This window comes from Aegilops tauschii, chromosome 5 (genome assembly GCF_002575655.3).
Source record: "Aegilops tauschii subsp. strangulata cultivar AL8/78 chromosome 5, Aet v6.0, whole genome shotgun sequence".
NCBI lineage: Eukaryota > Viridiplantae > Streptophyta > Magnoliopsida > Poales > Poaceae > Aegilops > Aegilops tauschii.
This window is the reverse complement of record NC_053039.3, coordinates 37089828-37110618: the sequence shown is the minus strand read 5'-3', so window position 1 is coordinate 37110618 and position 20791 is coordinate 37089828.

Genomic DNA, 20791 nt, shown 5'->3' with positions numbered 1-20791 from the left:
GAAAAATTGGTGAGAGGATTTTGGCTCACCTCCCGCCGATTCGGTCGCCCTATTTAGCCCCCATCCTCTCACCGCCGAAAGCCCCGTCACGCTTCTCTCCCCTTTCGATCTTTCCCTCCGGCGCGCATCGGCACTGATGACCAGGTAAGCGGAGCTCCTTCACCGGCCGGCGGTCGACGACGGCGGCGACTCATGTTCTCAACTTCTTCGACCCTTATCGTGTCCCCCCGAGCTGCAGCCATGGCCTCTGTGAGTTCAATGACCTCTTTCTCTATGTTCGTTCAAGCTAGATCCGAGAGGATGTGGTCGTAGGGTTAGATGTGCAAGCATGTGGTACGGTTCATTCGTGCATTGATCTTTGAGCAGATGCTAGATTTTGATGTAGTGGTATCTATTTGTGCTGGATCTATGTAGATTGAGTAGTATGATAATGATGAACGCTATGGATTCATAGGTAGTTGTGTAGGATTTGTAGCATGCTAGAGTAGCTACTTGTGATGAACACAATGGTTGCACAACTAGTTCTGATGTTGTGGTAGCTATTGGTGATGGATTCATATCTAGTTGGCATGTAAAGGCGGAGCTACGTTAAGGCAAAAGGTGGCCATGGCCCGCCCAGCCTAAGAGCAAAGCTCACACTGTGCATGATGTGAAGGCCTGCCCAACCGCAATTCCCTTCAGATTATCCTTCAGAATAGCGTGCCTGGCCGGCTGGCCTGCCCAGATTTTTTGTTTCAAGCTCCGCCACTGTTGGCATGTATGCTCCTACTTTCATAGATCGTCTGGTTGCTCTGTTGTGGTAATGTGTATGTTATGCTTATTGTGTGTGCGTGATACGATTGTAGGACATGACCACGCAGACGCAAGATCTTAGTCAGGCCCTTGTCCTGTCGGGCAACCAGTTTGTTGCCTCCTATGTCGAGGACTCGCAGCCCCTCCTCGATCAGAACATGCCTGTTGATTCAGAGGTGTTCGAGGTTTCAGCTAGTGCTTTTTGCTCTGTGCCAGTTGTGCTCGTTGAGCCAACTGCTAATTCTGTTGTGGCTACACTGAAGGCCAAGAAGGATGGCCGGGGGAACAACATGAAGAGGGAGCCGTTCATGTCAACGTTCGTGCCGAACAAGATGTGCGAGCTCATCTCTAGTGGGGTTAGGACTGACAAGGGCTTCAAGGAGGTGCACTTGAACACCGTTGCGAAGTAGGTGTTCGAGTTCTGTGGCCATGAGGTGACCGCCACCCAGGTGTACAACCACCCGAGGAAGTGGATAGCTCAACGGATCCAAGTGTCCAAGCTCAGAGACCTTAGCGGCGCCTCCTGGGATCAGAGCACTTGCTCTATCGTTCTGGAGGCAGAGCATGTTGGGAATATGCCCTAGAGGCAATAATAAATTGGTTATTATCATATTTCTTGGTTCATGATAATCGTTATTATCCATGCTAGAATTGTATTGATCGGAAACTCAGATACATGTGTGGATACATAGACAACAGCGTGTCCCTAGTGAGCCTCTACTAGACTAGCTCGTTGATCAAAGATGGTCAAGGTTTCCTAACCATAGACATGAGTTGTCATTTGATAACGGGATCACATCATTAGGAGAATGATGTGATGGACAAGACCCAATCGTAAGCATAGCATTTGATCGTATTAGTTTATTGCTACTACTTTCTTCATGTCAAGTATCTGTTCCTATGACCATGAGATCATGCAACTCCCCAACACCGAAGGAATACCTTGTGTGTATCAAACGTCGCAACGAGTGTCTGTTGAGTTGGCATGGATCAAGACTGGGATTTGTCACTCCTTGTGTGTATCCCACGTGCCTTCTCTTTTACTCTGCATGAAGACATCTCAGTTGCTGACTTCTGGGCATCCAACGATCTGCATGAAACCTTCGAACTCCCCGTGTCGCCGCTCGCCTTGGAGGAAATACGCGACGTGCAGCTAACCTTGACCAAGTTCTGCCCTTCCACGTCGAATACTGATATTTGGCACTACCTGTGGGTCGCGGCCACTTTCCGACCTAAGGATTACTATTCTTATTTCTTTAGAGATGCTTATACCGACCCCATGTTCAAGCACCTGTGGAAATCAAAATGTACAATGAAGTTGAAGGTGTTTGGCTGGCTGCTTTTCCATGATAGACTCAACATGCGCAATATGTTGAAGCGGAGGCACTATAACATCGGAGATGACTTTGACTGCCTCCTCTGCGGGCTGCCAATTGAAGAAACGATGGACCATATGATCTTCACCTGTGATTTCAGCAGAACTTTCTGGACCAAACTTGGTATCCAATGCCCCCCCTTTGATAACCGTCTCACTACCCTCACATTGAATAGAGACTCATGGCGTGACCCATTCTTCATGGAAATTTTCCTCACTGCTGGGTGGAGCATATGGAAGGAGAGGAATAACAAACACTTTCGTGGAGTTGACCCTACTATTGGGTCCTGGTTTTCACGCTTCAAAAATGATCTGGGTCAACTCCAGCATAGAGTCAAAGAAGCCCATAGAGGCTCATTTGTAAACCTTTGTACTGCTCTAGGTTGATTCTTTCAAACTCTTTCTTACTTGACTCCTCCCGTGGAGAGCTGGTAGTCTACCTCCTCCCTAATCCTTGGGGAGGGGGAGTAGATGGATAGTTGAGTGGTACACCCTATATGTCTATGTAAACACCCCATTTATATAGATATATAAAAAACACAGTGGGAGTTCTCTCCCACTGTCAATTCCCTAAAAAAACAGGCTTGCAAGCAATGTGACTAAGGAGTTAGTGTCGGGATCTTGTATTACGGAACGAGTAAAGAGACTTGTCGGTAACGAGATTGAACAAGGTATGGAGATACCGACGATTGAATCTCGGGCAAGTAACATACCGCTAGACAAAGGGAACTGCATACGAGATTGATTGAATCCTTGGCATCGTGGTTCAACCGATAAAGATCTTTGTGGAATATGTGGGAACCAATATGGGCATCCAGGTCCCGCTATTGGTTATTGACCGGAGAGGTGTCTTGGTCATGTTCACATGATTCTCGACCCCGTAGGGTCCACACACTTAATGTTCGGTAATGCTACAGTAGTATTGGGATATTCACGTTGGTGACCGAATGTTGTTCGGAGTCCAGGATGAGGTCCCGGACGTCACGAGGAGCTCCGGAATGGTTCGGAGGTAAAGATTTATATATGGGAAGTCATATTTTGGCTACCGGAAAAGTTTCAGGTTTTATCGGTATTGTACCAGGAAGCTTCCGAAAGGTTCTGGAGGAGTCCGGAAGGGTCCCTCCATCACCTAGGGCGTGCATGGGCTGTAGGGGGGGCGTCCTAGCCTTATTGGGCCAGGGGCACCTGCCCCAAAGAGGCCCATGCGCCTAAGGGAAGGGAAACCCTAAGGGGGAGGGCCCTCCACTTACTTGGAGGGCACTCCTCCCCCTTGGACGCCTCCCCTCCTTGGAGGAGGGGCTAGGGCTGCGCCCCGAGGCCTCCCACACCCCTATATATAGTGGGGAGGGGTGTGGGGGCTGGGCACACCAATTCCCACGCCCTGGAGGCAGCCCTACCTCTCCCATTACTCTGTTTTCTCCTCAGATCGCATCTACGGCAGCGCCTGGCGAAGCCCTGCTGGGATTGCTCCACCACCATCTCCACCACGCCGCCGTGCTGGTTGAGATCCCATCTACTTATTCTCCCTATCTTGCTGGATCAAGAAGGAGGAGACGTCATCGAGCCGCACGTGTGCTGAACGCGGAGGTGTCGTCCGTTCGGCACTTGATCGGGAGTTCGTGCACGGATCGTGATTGGATCGCGAAGACTTTCGACTACATCAACAGCGTTTCTTAACGCTTCCTCTTAAAGATCTACAAGGGTATGTAGATCCAATATCTCCTCTCGTAGATGTGCATCTCCTAGATTTATCTTGGTGAGCGTAGGAAATTTTCTGTTTCCCATGCAACGTTCCCCAACAGTGGCATCATGAGTTAGGTCTATGTGCAGATGACATCACGAGTAGAAAACAAAGGAGTTTGTGGGCATTGATATTCAGATTGCTTCCTTCCTTAGTCTTATTTTGATTCAGCGGTATTGTGGGATGAAGCGGCCCGGACCAACCTTACATGTCCACGTACATGAGACCGGTTCAATCGACTGACATGCAACTAGATTGCATAAAGATGGCTGGCGGGTGTCTGTCTCTCCCACCTTAGTTGAATCGGATTTGACAAAGGCGGTCCTTGTAGAAGGTTGAATAGCAATTTGCATATCACCGTTGTGGCTTTGCGTAGGTAAGAATCGTTCTTGCTAGATACCCATAGCAGCCACGTAAAACATGCAACAACAATTAGAGGACGTCTAACTTGTTTTTGCAGGGTATGTTGTGATATGATATGGCCAAAGACATGATGAGATATATTTGATGTATGAGATGATCATGTTTGTATATATTATCACGACTTGCATGTCGATGAATACGGCAACCGGCAGGAGCCATAGGGTTGTCTTTAATTTTTGTATGACATGCGTGTCAATCCTTAAGCGGTATGTAATGCTTTACTTTATCGCTAAGCGGTAGCAATAGTTGTAGAAGCATGGTTGGCGTGACAACCCCGATGGCGACACGATAATGGAGATCATGGTGTCATGCCGGTGACGATGGAGATCATGCCGGTGCTTTGGAGATGGAGATAAAAACACAAGATGATGGCCATATCATGTCACTTATGATATGCATGTGATGTTAATCCTTTTATGCATCTTACTTTGCTTAGGATGACGGTAGCATTATAAGGTGATCCCTCACTAAAATTTCAAGATAAAATTGTGTTCTCCTCAAGTGTGCACCGTTGCGAAAGTTCGTCGTTTCGAAGCACCATGTGATGATTGGGTGTGATAGACTCTATGTTCACATACAACAGGTGTAAGACAGTTTTGCACATGTGGAACACTTGGGTTAAACTTGACGAGCCTAGCATGTACAGACATGGCCTCGGAACACAAGAGACCGAAAGGTCGAGCATGAGTCATATTGTAGATATGATCAACATGGATATGTTCACATTGAAACCACCTCATCTCACGTGATGATCGGACTTGGGTTGGTGAATTTGGATCATGTTACACTTGGACAACCGAAGGGATGTTGATTTGAGTGGGAGTTCTTAGGTAACATGATTAATTGAACTCATTATCATGAACAATAGTGTAAGTTGTCTTTGCAAATTGCTTAGGTCCCATGCAAGAAATGGGAATGAATGTCAAACACCCTGCCACCATCACTCGACCGCAAACATTGAGATACCTGGTTTTTAAATTCTAGTAAATCCAAAGCTCGTCTGAAATTCATGAAACTTGGCATGCTATCAAGGAGCGGCATCAACATGCCGTGGTAATTTTTTTGTCCGATTTGGGGCAGGGTTCAGGATATACTTCTCACAAACCAGAGCTTCTCACAACAAGCCTGATGGTTTCGGTAGGGAACGTTTCACCTTTCTGGACGAAACGATATCCCTAGCCTCTTCTCGATTTCAATTTTTTTCCTAGTGTCAACATAGAACAACAGGAGTGTTGTGTCAATTTTTGGGATTTTTCGGGGTTCGCTTGGACATTTTATACATTAACTGAGTTTTCTATGCATTCATGTGCATAATTCAAATTTGAACTACAGGCACATGCTCTAATGCATATAAATTGGTTGAATATTCAAATCTGTGTCCTCGGTTGCATGCTTAGGTCCCATGCAAGAAATGGGAAGGAATGTCAAACACCCTGCCATCGTCACTCGGTCGCAAACATTGAGATACCTGGTTTTTAAATTCTAGTAAATCCAAAGCTCGTCTGAAATTCATGAAACTTGGCATGCTATCATGGAGCGGCATCAACATGCCATGGTAATTTTTTTGTCCCATTTGGGGCAGGTTTGGGGATATGCTCCTCACAAACCAGAGCTTCTCACAACAAGCCTGATGGTTTCTGTAGGGAACGTCCCACCTTTGGGGACGAATCGATATCCATTGCCTCTTATTGCTTTAATTTTTTTTTCTCGTGTCAACATAGAACAACAGGAGTGTTGTGTCAATTTTTGGGATTTTTGGGGGTTCGTTTGGACATTTTTATGCATTAACTATTTTCAATGCATTTATGTGCATAATTCAAATTTGAACTACATGCACATGCTCTAATGCATATAAATTGGTTGAAAATTGAAATCTGTGTCCTTGGTGTTGGGGAACGTAGTATTTCAAAAAAATTCCTACGATCACGCAAGATCTATCTAGGAGAAGCATAGCAACGAGCGGGGAGAGTGTGTCCACGTACCCTCGTAGACCGAAAGCGGAAGCGTTAAGTAACGCGGTTGACGTAGTCGAACGTCTTCGTGATCCAACTGATCTAGTACCAAACGCACGGCACCTCCGCATCTGCACACGTTCAGCTCGGTGATGTCCCTGAACTCTAGATCCAGCTGAGGCCGAGGGAGAGTTCCGTCAGCACGATGGCGTGGTGATGGTGATGATGAAGTTACCGGCGCAGGGCTTCGCCTAAGCACTACGACGATATGACCGAGGTGTAAAACTGTGGAGGGGGGCACCGCACACGGGTAAAGATCAACTTGTGTGTCTATGGGGTGCCCCCCTCCCACATATATAAAGAAGGGAGGGAGGAGGAGGCCCGACCAAGAGGAGGCGCGCCCAAGGGGGGGGGAGTCCTACTCCAAGTAGGATTTAGCCCCCCTTTCCTACTTCCACAAGGAGAAGGGGGAAAGAGGAGGAGGAGAGAAAGGAAGGGGGGGGGCGCCCCGAACCCCTAGTCCAATTCGGTTTGGGCTTGGGGGACGCACCTCCCTGGCTGCTGCCTCCTCTCTTCCACTAGGGCCCATGAAGGCCCATTAACCCCCCGGGGGGTTCTGGTAACCCCACGGTACTCCGGAAAATACCCAATACACTTCGAAACTATTCTGGTGTCCGAATATAACCTTCCAATATATTAATCTTTATGTCTCGACCATTTCGAGACTCCTCGTCATGTCCGTGATCTCTTCCGGGACTCCGAACAACCTTTAGTACATCAAATTACATAAACTCACAATACGAATCGTCATCGAACGTTAAGCGTGCGGATCCTACGGGTTCGAGAACTATGTAGACATGACCGAGACACCTCTCCGGTCAATAACCAATAGCGGAACCTGGATGCTCATATTGGCTCCTACATATTCTACGAAGATCTTTATCGGTCAAACCGCACAACAACATACGTTGTTCCCTTTGTCATCGGTATGTTACTTGCCCGAGATTCGATCGTCGGTATCACCATACCTAGTTCAATCTCGTTACCGGCAAGTCTCTTTACTCATTTCATAATGCATCATCCCGCAACTAACTCATTAGTCACGTTGCTTGCAAGGCTTATAGTGATGTGCATTACCGAGAGGGCCCAAAGATACCTCTTCGACAATCGGAGTGACAAATCCTAATCTCGATCTATGCCAACTCAACAAACACCATCGGAGACACCTGTAGAGCATCTTTATAATCACCTAGTTACGTTGTGACGTTTGATAGCACACTAAGTGTTCCTCCGGTATTCGGGAGTTGCATAATCTCATAGTCAGAGGAACATGTATAAGTCATGATGAAAGCAATAGCAACAAACTAAACGATCATAGTGCTAAGCTAACGGATGGGTCTTGTCCATCACATCATTCTCTAATGATGTGATCCCATTCATCAAATGACAACACATGTCTATGGCTAGGAAACATAACCATCTTTGATAAACAAGCTAGTCAAGTAGAGGCATACTAGGGACACTCTGTTTGTCTATGTATTCACACATGTACTAAATTTCCGGTTAATACAATTCTATCATGAATAATAAACATTTATCATGATATAAGGAAATGTAACTTTATTATTGCTTCTAGGGCACATTTCCTTCAGTCTCCCACTTGCACTAGAGTCAATAATCTATATTACATAGTAATGATTCTAACACCCATGGAGTCTTGGTGCTGATCATGTTTTGCTTGTGAGAGAGGCTTAGTCAACGGGTCTGCAACATTCAGATCCGTATGTATCTTGAAAATCTCTATGTCCCCTTCCGACACTTGATGACGGATGGAATTGAAGCGTCTCTTTATGTGCTTGGTCTTCTTGTGAAATCTGGATTCCTTTGCCAAGGCAATTGCACCAGTATTGTCACAAAAGATTTTTCATTGGACCCGATGCACTAGGTATCACTACAAAAAAAAATACACTTTTGTGATGATACGTGTTTGTCACAGTAGGTCATGTTTTTTGTCATGCATGTACATCCATGACGATTTTATGACAGAATCAAGATAGTCATACCTGTGCTGTCGTAGAAGTGTTCCATGACATTACCAAAATTATCATCACGGAAGTGTCCACTTCCATGACGATAAATCGCGCGTCATAGAAGTGCTTTCGTCAAGGGTGACCAACACGTGGCATCCACCGCAACGGAACACCGTTAAGCTACCGGGTCCGGTTTTGGATCCGATAACCCGTTAACAGCCCGGTCCAATGGGGATATTCCACGTGTAAAATCATCATTGGCCGCAGGAAACACGTGTTGCCTCACCGTTGGGACATATGTCATCCACTCATTGGACAGGAGGCGCCTATGATAGGTCGACACATGGCACGACCCAACAGTGGCCCATTCCGGTGAAAAAGGCCGGCCCAGTAAAAATTAGCAGGCCGGCCCATATAAGGCCTACTTGTGTCAGGTCCATTTAAGCCCACGGCCCATACGAGATGTGCCAATTCAGCCCTTCAACAGCCCGTTAAAGATTTGACACCATTGCAGCCCATCGTCAGTTCGAGCCCGTTAACAGCCCGCTATATATTTGGGCTTAATATCGGCCCGATGAGATTTCGGCCTGTTAACGGCCCATTCAATGGATGGGCCAATTTTTAGGATGTACATCTTTCGGCCTTTTAGCGACCCATTTAAATGTTGGGCTAATTTCCGGCCCGGTGTGTCTTTCAGCCTGTTGACAGCCCATAAATCTGATGGGCCATTTGTAGTCGGACCTGAGTTTCGGCCTTTTAGCGGCCCATTTAAGTGTTGGGCCAATTTCTGGCCTGGTGTCACTTTTAGCCTGTTGACGGCCCATAAATCAGTTGGGCCATTTGTAGTCGGACCTGAGTTTTGGCCTTTTAGCGACCCATTTAAGTGTTGGGCCAATTCCCGGCCCTGTGTGCCTTTCGGCCTGTTAACAGACCATAAATGAGTTGGGCCATTTGTAGTCGGACCTTAGTTTTGGCCTTTTAACGGCCCATGCCCTTCATGGTCCAATACCAGCCCGGTTTCTCTTTCGGCCTGCTAAAGGCCCACAACACAGTTGGGCCATTTACAATACGACCTGACTTTTGGCCTCTTAGCGGCCCATGCTCTTCATGGTCCAGTACAAGCCCGCTGTCTCTTTCGGCCTGCTAAAGGCCTACAGTATAGTTGGGCCATATGTAGCCCAAACTTAGTAACGGCCTGTTAACGGCCCGTGAAATAAATTGGGCCCACATGTTGCCCGCTTCGATGTCGGCCTGTTAACGACCTGGGAGGTAAGAGGGCGGACCATTAACTTTCGGCCTAGTAACGGCCCATTAACTTAATGGGCCCACTAAAGTTCGTACATGTCTTTAGGCCAAATTAGATAATTTGAGCCCATTACGACAAGCAATTATGCACAGGACCAAAACCGATCAAGCAAAGGTACGGCATACAGGGAATAACATTGCACATCCAGCATATATTACAGGAAATTACATCCACTGGGCAATCAAAGGTTGATGCCAGTGCAAATAAATGAGCACAACCTAACCATCTACAATGTCACAATCTGCAACCTCAGCACAAATGACACCCATAAGCATGTGGGCAAGTTCTTGCTGCTTTGCTACACTATCTCTGAAAACATTGATCAGTTATTGTGTCGCACGACTCTGCACCTCTGATTCATCCACCATTTCCATCATTGCTTCAGCCATTAATTGGTTCACAAACATACATTTATTTCGTTGCATTTGAGACAGAGGATACTGAACAGATTCAGATGACGATTTTGGAAGGCTTGTATTATTGATAGTGGAGAGTGTCTCGACCACTGCATCATAACATAAATTAGGACGGGAACCAAACAGATTAATCATGAGTTATTGCCATATTACCTGGCCTAGATTTATTGGAAAGAAACAATGGGGTTGCCTTGTTTTCAGAGTTTGTCTTCTTATCTTCAGCAGCCTGCACAAAATTAACACACTAGCATTGCTATCATTGGCCAAGTCAGATAATAGGAAAGCAACATTGACACAACGAACATTTGGGCAACTAGCCTACACCAAATTAACACAATATGGCACAACTATCATCAGCCAGGTAAGGTAATACGAAAGCAACATTGACACAATGAATGAATGGGCAACCAGAGAAGCACTACAATTCAGTAATGTGCGTGATATGAGATAGTACACTCATGCAGCTCAGTATGCAAAACTACCAAGCAGTTTTCCTTACAAAAATCAACATTGGCGCCTTTAACATTTTGCTACAACTAATTTTAGATCAGATAAAGGTTAGATTCACGCCGATTAACAAAATACATGCTGATGTAAAAATATAGTGATATACAACAGGTACTTACATCAGCATTGGAGCACAGAGAATTCCCGCAAGATATTTTCCTTGAATACGATCCCAATGGAGGAAGTCTTCTATCGTTTAACCTTATTTTCTAAAAGAGAGATGGGTAAGAAACATGTAGAAAATATGATCAGAATGCTATAAAATTTCATGATGCGAGGATACGCACACGCTTCTTAGAATGGAGTTGACATTCTTTTGCTGGACTGGAGCGGACTAGTTCTTTGGCCACTGGAATCTGCTTATTATCAGTGGGAGTTGGGTTTCTCTGTGCTGGAGCAGTATCTATGAAAAATGGAGTTGGTTTATTATCTCCTGGGGTTTGGATCTTTTGCAAAGACCTGGTTTGTAACCCTTCAGATTCTAACATAGCCGTCTTCCCCTTGCATGCCTTATATAGAAGAATGGTGATTCAGTTATAAAACATGCTACAGCAGAGATGGAATAGGTACTGAAGAATAGAAAGGCATGACATATTGACATGTATTCCCTCCATCCGGAAATAAATGGATGGGTCTACGCGTATTTCAGTTCTAGATACATCCAGTTTTATCCATTTCTGCGACATGTAATCCGGACGGAGGGAGTATGATGTAAGAGCTAGGGATACGACAGGACAACACAGTAAAAAAACACTGAAAACCCACTGCAGAACCAAAGTATTCAAACCCACTGATATGAGATAGTACACTCATGCAGCTCAGGATGCAAAACTACCAGGCAGTTTTCCTTACAAAAATCAACATTGTGGCCTTTAATCATACATTTTGCTACAACTAAATTTAGATCAGATAAAGGTTGGATTCACACCGATTAACAAAATACATGCTGATGTAAAAATATAGTGATATACAACAGGTACTTACATCTACATTGAAGCACAGAGAATTCCTGCAAGAATCTTTCCTCATAAACGATACCATTGCAGAAATTCTTCTATCTATTAAGCTTATTTTCTAAAAGAGAGATGGGTAAGAAACATGTAGAAAATATGATCAGCATGCTATTAAATTTCATGATGCAAGGATACGCACACGCTTCTTAGAATGGAGTTGACATATTTTTGCTGGACTGGAGCGGACTAGTTCTTTGGCCACTGGAAACTGCTTATTATCAGTAGGAGTTGGGTTTCTCTGTGCGGGAGCAGTATCTATAAAAACTGGAGTTGGTTTATTATCTCCTAGCGTTTGGATCTTTTGCAAAGGCCTTGTTTGTAACCCTTCAGATTCTAACATAGTCGTCTTCCCCTTGCATGCCTTGTATAGAAGAATGGTGCTTTAATTATAAAACATGCGACAACAGAGAGATGGAATAGGTACTGAAGAATAGAAAGGCATGACATATTGACATGTATTCCCTCCATCCGGAAAAAAATGGATGGGTCTAGGCGTATTTTAGTTCTAGATACATCCCTTTTTATCCATTTCGACAACATGTAATCCGGACGGAGGGAGTATGGTGTAAGAGCTAGGGATACGACAAGACAACACAGCAAAAAAAACACTAGTTGAATGTAAAACTGTATGCTAGCGGAATTCGTACAGAAATAACTAAGCCAACATACACGTGTATGATTGGGAAACTAAGATGGCATTGCAACAGAGCACTAGAACAGCACTTCAATGTAAAAAAACATGGTATGGTAGACAGATGAAGTACATACTGATGAATAACAATGCATAAAATATTCAGAAGCATGATGTCCAAATTAAGCAGATGGCATTGCGATAGAGTAGAATGACAGTACTTGAATTTGAAAACATGTTATCATGAATGGAATAGGTACTGAAAAACAGGAAGGCATGACATATTTACATGCATGATCAGCATGCTAAGCACATGTCATTGCAACAGAGTAGATACACTCCAGGACATTATATGCATGTTGTACCCATATCACAGGCCAAGTTAGAGCAAGGACCTTGTGGGGTGAAGAGGATTCATCATCTTTCTGCAAGTCTTCTGAAGAACTGCCTTTACATGTTCCATCATATTGGGTATCATTGACATCAAGTTTATTGGCCTTTACATTGCTCCGTGAGGTTCTTGTGGATATATCAGTGTGTGCAATTATATCTGACATGCATGGAAGACAACTAGCAGTTAGATTTATGTAATGAGTACCTGTAGGAGACGACATAAATAGTAGGACTGGGGTTAACTAGCAGCAACAGGTCTCATAAACTAAAGGGAGAACACAGATGAAAGCTACATAATATATATCATTTGTACTCGAGATTAACTAGATGGCACACAAAAGTATTAAAGAACAACATAGGTAATACTAGAAGTGGTATAATACTATAATCACCAGCCTGTGGGATAGCATTGGCTGATGGATGATAACTATGGAACAACGTTACCTAAAGAACAAGTATCTTAGCTGAACTATGGAACATCGTTAACTCCTGAACAAGACCCGTAAGAGATCAGCATGAATATACAGTGAAATGTGATGATCTATTTTCCATGCTTAGATGAATAACAAAGCCATAAATGTTGCACACAAGTAAGATGAGGGTACAACCTATCTGGCTGCCATCCATAGGAGTGAGCATCATGTGCTGACTTGTCGATGGCCCTGTAGTTGTTGTGGCTGTCCATGTCGGGCACGCGCATTCGATGCAGGGAACTGTTGAGTGGGGACTATAGCTCCCTTCTGGTGTATGCTTCCCTTGTCGGAGCAGCTGCGGTGAGTCAGAAGACGGTGTGTCTGAAGATGCAGATAACACATAATGTTAAGAACGACATATCTCTTTGATCTGAAGAAATACACTAAGAGATCAACAGCAAGGTACGAGAGTGGTCACACGTCTGTTGACTGAAGACTAAATTGGGGTCACACGATTTTATTTTATTTTGGTACTGTCCGATCTACGCCGAATGGCTTGATGGCCGTCTTGTGCCTCCCGGCTGACACTGTTCGGAATCTTCCCCGAAGAGCCAGCGACCAACGGCAGAGCAGCTTGCCTCCGCCGTCCATGGCCCCGGCCAAAACCCCGCTCCCCGCCCCACCGCACTGCCGTGGTTGCGCCGTCCCCCGGCCAATCCACAAAGACTCCCCGTCATCCAGATCCGGCGGCGGCAGTACCTTCAACCCACGCAACTCTAAAAGATAGCCATCTAAGCGTTGCTTCCGCGGCGAACTTGCGGCCCCGCACCCTTACGTTAGACACCAGCCAACCGGCAGCCTAGGAGCTCCGCCGCCTCGAGGGGTGCTGCTTCCCATTGGGAATCGATTGGCCCAGAATAAAAATTCAGACAACTGACGCCTAAATAAAGTGATTTGAGATGAGGGTGCGACCTATCTGGCAGCATGGTGAAGTAGGCAGGTCCAGCTGCCGAGTCGGTGAGGCCGGCGCGGTTGCGGTGGCGACCGGCGGCAGGGAAAGAGCGATGTCGCGACGGTCGACGGCTACGGGGAAGCAGCGCCAGGACTCTGGACGGATCCGAAGTTGGAGCCGCTCCGGCGCCGTGAACAACGGCTGGGGTGAATCGGCTTCGGTACGGTTCACGCGGCCGTCATCGAGGCAGCACCAGCAACACGGAGTAAGAGGCACATGACCCAGTGCACGACGGCAAATGGACAACGTCTCCGGCATTAGGGAGGAGGGCGGCTGTGAAATTGGTGCGGTGGGGGGTGCCATGGAGGTGGGGCTGAGGTTTCGCGGCTCGGGAGAAGGGAGCTTCCCGGGGAGAAGGTGATTTGGCGCCCACGAGGTATGAATGGGGGGGGGGGGGATTGGGAGGGGAGTGGAACCATTTGTCTGAAATGTGAGGGGGAGTTACAACTCTATCCTTGCCTATAGGCTTCTCGGCTTGGGTCTGTGTACTGAGGGTCGGGGATAGTAGAGTAACTTTGCTTCTCCCCAAATAGTGGGCGGGAGCGATTTCGGGCGAGGAGGGCGTGTTTTGAACTATAGTGGGCGCGAACGATTTCAGCCGAGGAGAGCGTGTTTTGAAATAGTGGGCGCGAGCTATTTCGGGCGAGGAGAGCGTGTTTTTCCGACCATGGTTTATGAATTATTCGGCACATGTGATTTTGGCCGAGGAGAAGGCGCGCTTGGATGAAGTTACGAACCTACCCTCGATGTACAATGGGCCAATTGATGCGTGTCCCACATAGGACGGTAATTTTGCGTCTCCCATTTATTTGCTCGGGCGAATTCCACCGAGCAGAGAGGATGTTTAACGGTTCGTTCAAATTTTGGGAGAACGAGCATCCACGTCTACCTTACCAAGTCGATTCGAATCAAATTTTGAAATATTAGCTTGCCACTTCTTTTTTAGATGGAGAGATGATGCTCGGGAGTAATGTGTTTTTACATGCTCATTGCTAGCGATTTACTATATGACAAATAGTTGACCCACTCAAAAACGCGAATCAAACCCAAAATGAAATATCTTGATTCAATGAAATAGCTCGTTCACTAGGTCAAAATAGTGAACTAAATGCAAAATTGAACACCTCAATCGAGTAGCATGTTGTACAGTATTATAGTACCCCATGAACATGTTGAAAGTCAAATTAATGAACTTGTTTGATATACGCGTATATCCGTTCATGTGTGGATTGCAGACAACATGTTCTCCAATTTAAATATTTGAATGCAAGTTTATATCGAAACATGGTTTATATCAGTCTTTGATGCATAAAACGCGACCTCCCCCTCTCCCGGACTCCTGTTCTCTCTCTCTCTCTCTCCCTCCCTCTCTCTCTCTCTCTCTCTCTCGCTGACAATCTTCAATTCTGTCGCACGCATCCGACACAAAAACCTTGTTGGTCCCTCTCCCTTTCTCTCCCTTTCTCTCCATTTCTCTCTCTCTCTCTCTCTCTCTCTTTGTGTGTGTGTGGGGGGGTCTTTCTAGTTTGCATGCATATATACACCATCTATAGGTCTCTCTCGCACACTATGTATGATACTCTAGCTAGTCCAAGCTAGATATCTTGGTTGCACTCATCGTACACACACAAATTCCTTGGCTCTTTGCCCGTAACTCTCTCACGCACCACTCTGTCGTCTCCGAGCTCTCCCCCCCTCTCTCAAACTCTCCATCCACCTGGGTCACACATACACATGCATATCTCACTCGCACTCGATAGGCCCATCTAAAACTCTATCTCTCTCCCTCGTTCTCTCTCCATCTCACACGCACACACACACAATCTCATGCCTAGCTAGCCAAGTATGATGGTCTCTCACTCAATTGCAGGCACACGCAGTCCCCCCTATATGTATATGACTAGCTAATCTTAGTCTCCATCACAAACATGTGCATGGTCTATCTCGATTTCTCTCGGGGCATCTTTCTATCGCGCATGTACTCCCTCGATCTCCCACCCATATAGTCCCCTCACGATCTCGAGGGGATCTCTCTATCACAAACACACCCTCTCTCCCTCCCCATGCATCCATGCCATCCATGTGTCCCTCTCGACCTTTGTTCCTTGTTGGCCAGACCTCTATTGGACATGTGCTACAGGGGTGTCTCTCTCCGTTGCAAACAATCACACACTAGCTATCTTCGTGTATCTCCTCGCCTCGCTTTTCCATCTCGAAGATGCATGCGTGATATGTTCGCATAAGAAACGAAAAAACACACACTCTCTCTAATTTATCGTTTGTTGTCACTTTCTCTTTCACACACATACTCTTTTTGCACACTTACTCATTCTCCTTCACACGCACTTGATCTGTCTCGACTTAGGCACTCTCCTCGGTCCATAGCATATAGATTTATTGAAAAGTCAAACATCACAAAGTTTGACCATGTACGTGGAGAAAAACAATTACATCTAGTACGGCAAACATATACCATTAGATTCACCATGAGATGTAGTTTTGTATGATGTATCTTTGGTATTGTAGATATAAATAACATTTGCGTAAACCTGATCAAAGTTTCCAAAGTTTGACTTCTAAAAAATTTACATGCACTGCATTATCGAGCGGATGGAATATCTCTTTCCCCCTCTCAGCTATCTGACGCACCACTCAGCCTTATCGGGGCTCCTCAATCTCTCTCAAACTTTATTGGTCAGTTTGGTTCGTGACCTGACCCTCATGCCTTGATGGCCAGCACTGCCTGGTGTGGACGTGAGATGTAAAATATTTCTGCCTGGTCAAGCTTGTGTGGTGCTGAAGCGTTTGGTTCATGCCTGGGCCAGGCAAAGCATCAACGTCCCATCAATCAATCCATGCAGCAATTATTTAATGCTAATATCCATCCATGTTGCTATTAGCCTCGTGGCCGCATGACCAGGCACGGCCAGGCGTTCGAAATCGGTCGCCTGGGCCAGGCTACTTGTAGTGTCTGGAGTCCAGCCAGGCTAATTAAAGTGCAAGGGAACCCAGGCTAGGTGGGCTTTCTTTTTCACAGGGTAGCAACCAAACAAGCGTGCATGAAATCCAGCCACAACCCCAGGCCAGGCAAAAGATGCTCAGGACACAAGCCAAACTGACCTTATATCTCCCCGGTTCACACATACACATGTCTCGCTCGCGCTATACATATAGACCCATCCAACACTCTTCGCCCTTGTTCTCTCTCCATGTGACACGCACCCCCTAAGTACCATAATCCCTCACTCCATCATAGGTGCAAGCACTCCCCCCTCCTAAGTATGATTATCTCTTACTAGCCATCAGGAACACACGTATTGTCTCCTTCCATCCATACGTCTATCTCGATATCTCTCGGGGCATCTTCTATCGCGCACACACCTTGTCACTCGATCTCCCACCCATGTAGTCCCATCACGATCTCCAGGGGATCTCTCTATGACAAACATACACTCTCTCCTCCCCATGTCTGCATTTTCTCCATACGTCTCTCTCGACCTCTCTCCCTTGTTTGTCAGACCCCTCTTGGCCACGTGCTAGGGGTCTTGCTCTCTCAGTTCCAAACAACCACACACTATCTCCTCACCTTGCCTCCGTTGTCGAAGATGCATGTGTGATATGTTTGCATAAGACACGCACGCTTTTTCTCTACTTTTATCGTGTGTTGTCCATGTCTCTTTCACACACGCACACACACTTTTTCACTCACTCTTTCTATCTCTCTCTCTCTCTCTAGTTAGGGACTCTGTCACGTCCATAAGCATATGGATGTTTTGAAAAGTCAAACCTCAGAAAAGTTTGACCAGGTATATGTGGAGAAAAACATTTACATCTGGAACGATCATTAGATTCATCACAACATGTACTTACTTCATACTATCATTTATCTTTGGTATTGTAGATATAAGTAATTTCTTTATAAACTTGGTCAAAGTTTCAAAAGTTTGACTTTAAAAAAATGTTGGAACTACATTATCGAACGGAGGGAGTAGCTCTTTCTCTCTCTCTCTGCTATCTCTCACGGGCCTCCCCTCTCACTCGAACTCTTTATACCGACGGATTATACGCTCACTGTGTCAGCGTATAGCTCCGTATATTGTTTAGTTGACTGGTCAACCAATCCACATGCTGTCTTGTCAGCTCGTGTTCTGTATCTTCATGTGCTGGCCCATGTGGCAGTGGGTGAAAATAAGTAAACTAGAGGCCCATCTGACACGCGGTGAAGTAAACAAAGTTGAAACCACTCGGGGTAGCACCCCGCACGCTAGTAAATTGGGGGCGCATTGAGGACACACTTCTTGCGCGTGAAGGACGCACCCACGCACAATTCACCACTGCGCGGCGGCATGCACAGAAGGACGCACTCGCACACACACCAGCACACGTGTACACCGGCGTCGCCGCCGGTTGAGATGGACGGCGAGGCAGCCAACAAGCGGAGGCGGCTCGAGCCAAAACCGCATTCGGCGAGCCTGGACTTCATCAGCAGCCTCCCCGACGACATGCTGCTCGTCATCATCGGCCTCCTCCCCACCAAATCTGCCGTGCGGACCGCCCTGCTCTCCTGGCGGTGGCGCCCCCTCTGGCACTGCGTCCCCCTCAACCTCACCGTCGATAGCTGCATCTGCGACGGGGATTGCAAACGCATGGCCGCAGTCTCCAAGATCCTTTCATCGCACCCTGGGCCAGCCAGACGCCTTGACATCCGCATGTCCAGTACCAACTGCAAGGTCCAACCCAAGTTCGATGAGTGGTTCTTATCCCCCGCCCTAGATCAGCTCGAGGAGCTCAGCTTTGAAGCTGGACGATGTCGCTCTCTGCCGCCGTCCGCACTCCGCCTCATGCCAACGCTGCACTGCGCCAGCTTCAGCTCCTGCTATCTTCCCCAGATTAATGCCGCGCCCGCCCTTCTTCTCCCTCAACTCAAGCAGCTCGACCTCTTCGACGTTGTCATCTCGAAGAAGGCTATGGAGCACCTGCTCCGCAGCTGTACTACGCTCGAGTACCTTCGTCTTGAGCAGATCCACGGGTTCATTAGCCTCCACATCGCCTCGACGAATCTCCGATGGATTTATGTGTCTTGCTGGCCCCGCAACAAGACATCAATTGGGAAGAGATCACTCCAGTTGTTCCATGTTATGGTCATTGAGAATGCGCCTTTCCTTGAGAGATTGCTTGTATCTGATCTAGAAGGTCCAACAAAAATCAGGGTCATTGACGCGCCGAAATTGACAGCGTTGGTGTACTCGTCTGCCAAATTCTCCGAACTCTTTATTGGATCCGTAATCGTTCAGGTACAGCACTCATCTTCTTATCCGTCTTCTTGAAATTCACATTTTTAAATTTCTTCTTGATGTATTTACGACCGTCTTCCAGAAAATGATTCCCACAAGCTTGACCCAGTCCATGCGCACAGTGAAGATCTTAACACTAAAATCTATCGGCCTCAATCTGGATCAAGTTGTTGGATTCCTTACATGCTTTCCGTGCATGGAGAATCTACTCATCGAGGTGAAACTTCTTTCCTATAAGTAAATGGTAATCACAACGTAGCTCAATTTTTTCGTAATTTTCCCAAATTACGATGACAAGTGTATTGTTCAAAACTGCATCTACGCACTGCACCATAAGAAATGTTTTTAGTATTTTTTCTCACGTGATCACCTGCATCGTTTTTATGTTGTACTACTATAGTAGCCTAGGCTAGTCATAGTGGAAAGTAACTTAGACTACTCCAGTAACTCTTTGGTTAACCTCCGTCCTGGTTTACTCTTCCAATTTTGTAGTATCAAAATTTGACCATAGATTTAACTGACAAAATATTAATGCATGTCACTAAGAACTATATCGTTGGATTCGTATTTGAACATAATTTCAAATGGTGTAATTTTTAGTGACATGCATTGGCATTTTCTTAGGTAAATCTATGGTCAAAATTTTATACTAAATACGAGGTAGTATTCCCTCCGTCCCAAAATTCTTGTCTTACATTTTTTTAGATACGGATGTATCTAACACTAAAATGTAACTAGATACATCCGTATTTAGACAAATTTAAGACAAGAATTTTGGGACGGAGGGAGTACAAAAGTGGGCTATGTAGGCCAAAACATGTGCCAAATTCACTTGTGATGCATTTGGCATCGATGCCCCTCCATTGCTCACCTGGTGCCCCAATCTGGATCACCTACTTTGCTCCGGTGCCAAATTAACTCACGCAATGAAAAAACACTGCGTGGGAGAGAGAGAGAGGACTGAGGCAATAAAAACACTTGTTTGGGAGAGTGAGAGGCTGGTGTAGTTGGTTTGATTGATTTGTTTATACATGTGGGTCTGTGTGCAGAGCGGTGCCAACTCTCTCACATCGCGAGAGCGGTGCCAAAATCTTTTGATTTGACATTGATGCGTATTATGTGGCATACTTTTGCGAAATATGGCATCGGCCAGATAGTGGAAGGCAACAAATGCCCAAGCTCTTCACGTGCTCCTAGTTAAATGAGAGGAAACAGAAAGAGAGAGAGAGAGAGAGAGAGAGAGAGAGAGAGAGTGAAAAAATATCACTAGCCAGCCAACCCTATCGTATGAGCGAATGATATTGGTACCTCTTGATGACACGGCAATCTTATACATCCAGCTGCTCTAATATGTTCTCTTCTTTTGCAGATAAAAAAGACCCGAAAGTGAAAAATGTGCTGCACTATAACAATCTCATCGAATGCCTTGATCTCCATCTTATAGAAATTGATTTGATCGACTACCGAGGAAGCACATCTGAGATTAAATTGGC